The sequence below is a fragment of the Tetrao urogallus genome (genome assembly GCF_951394365.1).
Source record: "Tetrao urogallus genome assembly, chromosome: 7".
Lineage (NCBI taxonomy): Eukaryota > Metazoa > Chordata > Aves > Galliformes > Phasianidae > Tetrao > Tetrao urogallus.
In genome coordinates this window covers 24,964,641-24,970,640 of record NC_136820.1, presented here as the reverse complement: position 1 = coordinate 24,970,640, position 6,000 = coordinate 24,964,641, and positions in this window count along the sequence as shown.

The following is a 6,000-nucleotide window of genomic DNA, read 5'->3' as shown; positions in this document are numbered from 1 at the left end:
CAGAGTCTAAATTTCTGATATAAAGAAATGAACAAGCAAATGGCATCTACTGGCTTATTTTGTAGTTAAGAAACCTCAAGTTTAAAGGCAATATTAGCTTATTTATTTTTGTTTGATGTGATACACTTGAATTCAACAGTCAGTTTTTCTGATAAGGATGTTTATCTTGATTTTGTTTTAGTCTGTTGGAAATTTGGTGATATTGATCATAAAAAGTTTTGAAGTACAGGTATCAGTGGTATAGTTTATAAATAACTGCAGTGGAATTTGGGTGACAGATTGCTCAGTTTTTTATCCACTCAGTTATTTGAATGTCTTTCTCTTAAATAGGTGCTAAATTAATTGAATGTTACTAGTTTGACATAAAAATTCTCTTGCAATATCCAGTTCTGCCTCAAAAATATATTCTTTAAAATTATGAATTAGATATGAATGATAATAACAATGTAGATTTTTTTTAAACTGTTTTTTTTTCTTTCTCTAAAAGAAAAGTAATAATCAATGCCCCAAATAGTGTATTAATTTTATCTGAGACTTCCCTTATCCCTTCTTTTAGCACTTTGTGTTTGATGTTACAGACCAAGGACAAAATACAAAATATATACTCATAGCACATGTTTCAGGAAGGTTGATTTGATGTTTTCAGTTAGTTTGTTTTTATCAAAATATTACTGTGCCATAATGTTGTCTAAATGCTCGGGACTACAAAGTGTCAAATGTTCTGCTTCTCCACATTTTGGACTCCAAATAAAGCCAGTAAAAACCCATGGCATGCCACAGGTGAGCTTTGTGAACTCATGGCCTGAGCATGAGTAGGACAAAGGTTTTGAGTCAAACCTGCTGGAAGTGACAAGGTCTGCCCTGAGATCCAAAAAATGCGAAATGGAATTCATAGGTGACAGTACTGCTACTCCATAAACGTGTGTATGCTTTCAGAGATGTTCTTGATCTGCGCTGTTCTTAGCTTTATTTTTTTTTTTAATTTTTTTTTTTTGTCTGGAAAGATCAGAGAAAATGACTGTACAGTAGCTATGGCTTCACCAACTGAAGATAATACCTCCTGATTTTACATACTGAACTATATAGTAGCTGCAAAAAGGGCTTATAGAAAAAACGTCACAGGAGGTTTGAGAAAGCATTGAGAGAACACTGTGAAAGAGCATAAAATATGAAGCACTGACCTAGTATCTGCAAAGCTGAGATTTGTCATCTCTGTCAGAGAGACAAATGAAACTGTTATTGTGGAATCAGGTCTCACTTTTTCTCTGGCTTTTCCCAAGAATTTCTACTTGACAAAAATGATATGACCACTACTGTGAAAACCAGTAGATATTCCAAACAGATATAATGAAAAGAGATATTCTGCCTGTCAGCTTGCATACACAGCTGGGGCCTTCACTCATTATGTGCCTTTCATAGTTTAAATCTGTAACAACTATCGGAACTAGTGTCAAATATGGTGTCAGCAGAGATTTTTGTCTGGGAGCTAAATGAGCTATAGTCCTTCAAACAATGTCAGCTGATACAAATATGTTCATAATCGCTGGCTAAATCTTTACAAGGAGGGTGTCATGACATGTCACTGTTGTCATGCTGTTAAGTGAAAGCCATATGTTTTAATACAACTGAGTTCTGGGATGTTTACCAATATAAGCACCATACTTTGGATTTGATCTCTTTTCCACAGCTGTATGTAAGGCCTTGGTTATTTTGCAGCATACCGCTATGTGTATTCTGAAAGTTTGCTGAGCTGTTTTAAATTCCTTAGCATCAAGAGCATGCAGCTGTACATAGTCCTACATCTGTGATATCCCATCAGGGCAAAGGCATTCCTGAATACTATGTTCTGCATGTTGTACTTCACAACAAAATGATTTAAATAAATAAATAAATAAATAAATAAATTAAAGATCATTTTCTATCTCTAATAATAAAGTTCAAAATATGCCAGCAAAAAGAAAAGAATAAATAAATTGAAGAGAGGGTGGAGGACTACTCTTTAAATAGGCATGAAAAGTTTTTTCAATAATTCTTAAAACTGTTTCAAAAGGCATTTATTATATTCTCTTTTCTAACCCCTGACTAACCTCCCAAGTGCATATATACACAAGAGATAATCTGGCTAATCTACACCTGTCATTCTGTTGTAGCCATACTTTGTATATTGTAATGAAGTAAATAATTACCCAATATCTGTACCCTGCACTGTTTTTATACTTATAAAACAGACATAATTCCCAGTTACATATTCCTTGTATTTCTCCCTGGCTTCAGCTCAAGACAAAGTTATTATTATGTGTGCATTTGGGTGGAGGGAGTCATTTTAAAGTGTTAATAGCATGAAGTAACATGAGAACTGTGTGAAACTCAGAATGCATGAAATATATCATGGGGTGTGGCATGCAGGCATATGGAAATATTTAAGGTATTAAATCCTACTGGAATACTGTTGAAGGATTATGCAGAGAGAAGCCCAAATTTGGTGTTTCCTTTTATATATTGATTTCTGGGGGTTGCCTTTAGCATATGGTATCCCATATGTGCCTGAGCATTTTTATGGGGGAAATCTTGTTGAGACAGGCCAGTATGATGTAGGAAAGCAAGATACCAGTTGAAGCTCAGGAGTTGAGAGAGTCCTGCTGATCCAGCTTGCCACCTAGCTACATATGTAATGAGACCAGTTATCTCTCATACAGAAAGTATGATAGATCTAGATAAAGCCTGGTATTTTAACAGTGATAGTGAGACTGTATGTGCTCAGGTGGTACAATCTGCCAACATAAAAACTCAAGGTAACTCTTTGAGTATCTTGTTGGACTAGGTCTTGCAATTACAGCTACGGGGTCTCTGATAGATAGATTAAACTCTCACTTTTAATGTGAAGTGGAAGTATTCAAGGCCAGAATGGATGAGGCCTTAGACAACCATACCTAGTGTGTGGTAACCCTGCCCATGGAAAGCTGTTGGAAATAAACGATCTTTAAGGACCTTTCCATCCCAAGCCATTCTATGATTCTATGGATTCTATGATTTTGCTGTGGTGTCCAAGAATGAAAACCCTTTGATCAAATATGAAAATTTCTCATACTGTTGAAGTTAAAAAAAAAAAAAAAAAAAAAAAAAAAAGAAAAAGATAAGCTGTAATAAATAAGCTATAATAAAGCCTCATTCTGAAGCTTCTGTAATCTTCATGAGTTGATGCTTCATATAACCTTTGGATAAACAGAACTGAAGTCTGGAATTGCAATGTTGCTATTTTTTCCAAACTAGAAATGTATAATTTAAAAAAGCTCTTGCTCTTTTATTTTCTACGTGTTCTACAGATTTCTTGCTGGGATAATAGGCTCTCTGAAAACTCCAGAACTGAAAAGTGCCCAGTCCTTTTTCCTTTGAGAATAAGCTTTGTTGGATAAAATATGTATTGTGTGACTCATGAGAATCTTTCTGATTGGATAATAAAAGAATGTGATTTTCAATCAAGGGACTGTGTTTTTTAAATAATATGTGGTGGTTGTTTTGGTTTGTTTTTTTTTCTGTGATTTAAAAACATTTTTTACACCTAATATGATCAGTAGTGAAGGCTGGTGACAAATAGGAACTATTAGGTGTGACTAACAGTTCTCCATTGCTACTTTTTTAGGCCACAGCCAGCATAATTTGTATATTTTTTTAATATTGTGTTTCTGTATCCATACTGTTATTGAAGTCAATGGCCTCAGACTATTAGCAAAATATTCTTGGAGCGAGGTTAAGGGTCTAAATTGAGCATACTATAGTTTTGTGGTAGCAAGATTATTGTGTGGATAGTGTGAAAACATACTGAGACATATTCATACACTTAAAATGAGTTTTAAGTGGAACTGAGCCATGGTACCTATGTAGATGCCACAGCCATCACAGATTGCTTCAAAGCAGTCTAACGAAACAAAATGCTCTCATCTGTTTTTTTAGTCTGAGACTAAGTCATCTGACTCTTCATAAATGAACTCCATTTAAGATATTTTATAATTGTGATTTTTCAAGTTGTTCTAGGTAGTATATTAGAAAATCTTATGACTCTTTCAATTGGAGTCTGTTTTGTAATGTCTTGTAAATCAATATTATATTAAATCTGGAGGAAACCAGGTTCCTTGGCTGGTATCAGAAGTTGGAGCCCTGTTTCTCAGGGTTAATAATTCAAAAAGCTTTCAAAATGGATTTCAGCAGCATAAAGGGAAAACAACTATTGAGCTATAACAAACATAAAATATAGGAATATTGATTCCTCAGGCTTTAAGCCTCAGTGGGCCAACAAAGCAATTTCTTTTTATGCCTTTTATTTAAAAATAAATGTTTTATCAATAGTATTTTGCTAAGATAAGAATAGATCTTTCCTGTGAAGAGGCTTCAGCAATAGGATTAGATTTTGAACCATATAATCTTTTTCGTGGTGGTGGTGGTGATGATGGTGGTTTCTTTTTTCCTTATAAGCCCATTCATGTTAACCAGTTCTAATTGAATGACTGCAGGGTTCTCAAAAATGTGAATCATTTCAACATGTGAAGTGGTTTAGATTTCCAGAGTAGCAAATGTAATGACCAGCTTAGGAAGGTAGGCTAAGAGATAATCAATAACCCCCTAGGAATGTGTGCTCAGGCTTAATAGATAAAAACAATATATTTTTTTTTTAGTGTTTATAGTTGCTTTTCACAAGGTGCTAAAGAAAATGTGTGCTGTCTCACTGAGGCGAACAAAGAACTCTTGCAGTCTTATTTATCAAATTATTTGTGATAACAGTTCTAGCTTTCTCAAGTAGGTGTGTTTTTTAACATATTTATCAGGAACGCCAGTGTGTGGATTTAAAACTTTGGGAGTGTTTCTGTGCATTTTTTCCACAACACACTCTTAAAAAATACATGAGACTTTTAGGAGGCTTTACCTAATGCGGAATACCTTCAAATGTGACTCTTTCAGCACTTGTAACCTTTCCTCCATTTATTTCCCTTCCCAAAGAAAATTTTAGTCTTGACTGACATGTCCATCTACTGATGGGAGCAATATCTTTCTTTGTGTGTGCTATCTGAAAGTTTGATCCTTCTACTACAGAGGCAATAGGTATCCTTATCTGTTAGGTATGTTGCATACTGTTGCTACAAATTAAGTACAGAATATCCGGTAATACTCTACAAAGAAGATGTAATGTGATTCGGAAACAGTCTTTTCTGTCCCAATGATTAAACTTATACTAATGCAATTGTATCCCTGAAAAACACCATTGGTAAATTTCTGAAACTTTCTGTAATGCCTTAGCACTGAATCATGCTTGGAGCATTTTAAGAGTGGCTTGATAGCTGCAGTATGGATGAAGCTGTAGGGCTGTGCAAATCTTTGAATCTCAGGACGTATTTGTAGACAGTCTAGGTGAAATGGCAGTATAGAGCACCCCAGTATGGACTGACTTTAGATTCCAGTCCCAGGATGGATAATGCAGACAAACCACAGGAGCTACAATGATAGTAAAAGGACTTTGTCAAAGGCATTGAAATGGTTTATGGGTGAGTGGCACAGCTAAGGCTGTATGAATGAGCATATATCAAATGCCTCTCAGGCATACTTAAATGTGGACATAAATAGATGTGGACAGCATACTGGGACAGATAACTTCTTAGAATCTGGAGGATGCTAGCAGAATTAGATCAAATATTCAGGACTCTCAAATGAAAGAAAAATCACGGCAGTTAGATTTTCAAGGAATGAACGTTTTCCCATTCATTCATTTACAGACCATTACTGTTAAAAATAAATTACTATACTATTTCTCAGTAATAGGTCCAAAGAATGTTACTGTAAGCTGCTTTTTGTGATTATTGAAGTCAATGGCCTCAGACTATTAGCAAAATATTCTTGGAGCAAGGTTAAGGGTCTGGGGGGGAAATAAACTTTTTGAGGTAGTTTCATGCTCCTCTTTACGAGTAGTTTTCCTTCTATGACCTTTATTACTATTTATTCCTTTATATTAAC